We start from the raw sequence: 3,777 nt of genomic DNA, 5'->3' as shown, positions 1-3,777 counted from the left end.
GAGAGACACAGAGAGAGAGAGGCAGAGACACAGGTAGAGGGAGAAGCAGGCTCCATGCAGGGAGCCTGACGTGGGACTTGATCACGGGACTCCAGGATCAGGCCCTGGGCCGAAGGCAGATGCCCAACTGCTGAGCCACCCAGGGATCCCCTGGTAAGTTAGTCTTAAGTGAGACTCTGTAGTTAGGCCTTTGCCAAGCCCTCAACTTGACACCGTGGACACTCGGTTCAAAAGCCCAGAGTAAAACCTGGGGTTGCTAAGGGAAAACTCTAACAGAGAGAGAGGCGGACACACAGGCAGAGGGAGAAGCAGGCTCCATGCGGGGAGCCCGACGTGGGACTCGATCCCAGGACTCCAGGATCAGGCCCTGGGCTAAAGGCAACACTAAACTGCTCAGCCACCCCGGCTGCCCCATTTTTTTTTTTTTTTTAAGATTTTCTTTTCTTTTTTTGTTTTTCATGAGAAACAGAGAGAGAGACGGAGACACAGGCAGAGTGAGGAGCAATCCCCCTGCAGAGAGCCTGATGCAGGACTCCATCCTGGACCCCCGGGATCACACCCTGAGCCGAAGGCAGATGCTCAACCACTGAGCCACCCAGGTATCCCTCCCTTTCAAGTTCTTGACCATCTGGCCAAACCATTAGTAAAGCACATGAATTAGTGAGAACCTTACCTCAGGCCATCTTTCCTTCTAAGCAAAGTAGTCAACAAGTTGTACTACTCAAAGTCTCCCACCAGGAGGATATCTTTTCTCTATTTCAGGGACATTTCTGAAGAGCTATAATGCTAAGGTAGCTTACTTTGGGTGCATAATAGCATATCATGAAGAGTCTTGCAAAGCAATCTTGATCATTCTCTCCTTGGTGAACTTTCCATGAATCTATGGGTGTAGATTGAGAAAGAGGAGGCAGAGCCACAAGAGTGGGCACACTCAAGAGTGTGAGTCACTTGCTACTAGAACTTACATGAGCCATTGGTATCTGCTTGGCCAAGTTCTATTGATATCATTTCTGCTCAATGAGGAGGTGCTACTGTGCATGTCTGAATTTATGGCTTGGTCCACATGATGAGTAGCTTTGGCTGCAAGTTCATGTGTTATCCAAGGGTCAGGGGTCTTATCCATCAGGGCCAGGACAAAGCCAAAACTAATGCTGAAAAGAAGAGTGACCTGACAAACTGAGTGTATGCTTGCTTCTGATGCCTCAGGACCTCCACTGGGATGCTCCTACTGAGTTTGCCACATGTGGCATCAGCATCATAAAATTGGTCTCAAAATGCAAGGGGACCAGCTTCCAGCCAAGATGAGGCAACAGGGATAGGACTTACCCTCCCACCCTAAAACAACCAAAAACCAGACAAACTATTTGAAACGACCCTCTACAGGACATGGCATGCCAGCGATGCAGCACAGTGATCCTTTTGAGATGGGAAATAAATAAGATCATCTCTATGATTGTTCAGGCTCCCTAACTTCAGAGGATGTCCAGGCCACAGGAGGGCGGGACTCCCAGGTGGCATCTGGTGGTCTCCTGGAGTTGAGGAGACAATGCTGAGGGTGCAGGGCAGGTAGAATTTGCAGGAAGGAAACTGGAGAGAAAGAGTTGCACAGAGGGTGAACTCTGGAGATGCACAAAGAGAATCTCCTTCCATTACTCAGCTGAGTGCTCGTCAGCAGGTGCATGTGAGGAATCTGTATGGAGGGGGAGAGGGGAGGAAACCGAAAGGGTTAAGGTTTAAGGTTAACAGTGCTCACCACTCATACAAGCCGGAAATGGTGCCCTGACATATGGGGCACTGAAGAGGGCACATTAGAGAGTCTTATCTCACTAGCTCTAGATTATGACTTCTCAACTCTCCCAATTGACATTTTTGGGCCAGATAGTTTTCTTTATTGTATACCAATTGTAAACATTTATATACCATATAACAGAGCTCCAAAGTCATGAAATTGGTCTCACAATGCAAGGGGAAAATTGATAGAACCTCAAGAAAAAACAAACTCATAATTACTATCAGAGAATTCCATCCCCCACTCTCAATAATTGGTAAAACAAGCAGTCAGAACATGAGTAAGGCTATCGACGATTTGAACAACATTCTCACCTGACTGGACCTAGTTACTTCTACAGAACACTCTACCCAACAATTCCAGGAGCACATATTCTTTCAAGTAAACACGAAACTTTGATCAAGAAAGATCATCTTCTAGGCGATAAATAACACTCAATAAATTTTAAAGGATTGAAGTCATACCAAGTATGCTCTCTGACCACAAGAGAAATAAATTGGAAATCAATGCAAACAGTTAACTAGAAAGTCCCTAAATATCTGAGAACTAAGTAACACCCCTCTAAACAATTCATGGGCCAAAGCAAAGGGAAATCAGGAAGTGCTTTGAATTGAATGAAAATAAAAATACAACATATCAAAATTGTTGGTGTCAGGATAGTAGTATTCACAGGACTTTTATTATTAATCTTAATAGCTAACATTTATCATGCACTTATTTCTATGTGCCACATATATGTAAGCACTTTACATATATTATCTCATTTAATCCCCAGAAAAATTTCATGTGAATAAGGTATTAATATTATTCTCATCTTGTACTTGATAAAGAGAGACTTAGAGAAAAAAACAAAAATCAAAGAGGTCCTTGCAGAGAATTTATAGCACTAAACACATGGTATAGAAAAGAAGCCAGCTCTCAATCACCTCTCCAGGCTTACTGCTATCACTGTCCTGCTGTTGTGATGAGTGTGCATCTCCCCTACAAGGGTGTAAGCACCCTGAGGACTGTGCACATATCTTATCCATCCTTAATCTACAGAACTGAATACAATGCCTGGTCCCCCACAGGCCTCCAGAAACATGACTTGACATGACCCAGAGTCTGCCCTCACTAGTTTCCCTGTTTTAGGAGCTAGAGAATGCCTCCTGGGCCTGAGACTTTTACTCCATTCCATCTAGAATAAACAAAATTTTGGCTCTATAATATGGCCCAGGTATGCCTGTGTGGACCTAGAGATGGGCCCATTCCCAAGCCCAGTCTGTGAGGGCAGACAGAACCAGCCACCCAGACCATTGAAAATCCACCGCCTTCCTACCATAGGCCCTCGCTAGCTCATTCTCCCCTCGGTTCTTCATGGGTCCGGTCCCTTCTCATCATTTTATGTCAGCTCAGATATCCCCTGGGAAGCCTTCTGAGATAAAGGTTCACCTGAAACAAACAAACAAACAAAAATAGGGGAAGAGGAGGAAAAATAAAACAAGATGAAATCAAAGAGCAAGACAAAAAAAAATAAAATAAAATAAAAAATAAAAAACAAACAGGAAAAATGCAAGACAAACCATAAGAAACACTTAATCATAGGAAACAAACTGAGGGTCGCTGGAGGCGAGGTAGGTGGGGGGATGGGGTAACTAAGGGATGAACACCGGGGAGGACACATGATGTAATGAGCACTGGGTGGTATATAAGTCTCATGACAGGGCACCTGGGTGGCTCAGTTGGTTGCGCGTTTGCCTTTGGCTCAGGTCATGATCAGGGTCCTGGGATCGAGCCCGTGTCTGGCTCCCTGCTTCTCCCTCTCCCTCTGCTCCTCCCCCAGTCATGCCGTCCTTCTCTCTCTCTCTCTCAAATAAATAAAATATTTTAAAAAATAAAAACAAAACAAATAAAAGACTGATGAATCACTGGCCTCTCCCTCTGAAACCAATAATGCATTACATGTTAATTAATTGAATTTAAATAAAAATTTTTAAATAAATAAATGA

The sequence above is a fragment of the Canis lupus genome, chromosome 38 (genome assembly GCF_011100685.1).
Source record: "Canis lupus familiaris isolate Mischka breed German Shepherd chromosome 38, alternate assembly UU_Cfam_GSD_1.0, whole genome shotgun sequence".
Classification (NCBI taxonomy): domain Eukaryota; kingdom Metazoa; phylum Chordata; class Mammalia; order Carnivora; family Canidae; genus Canis; species Canis lupus.
This window is presented reverse-complemented; position numbering follows the sequence as displayed.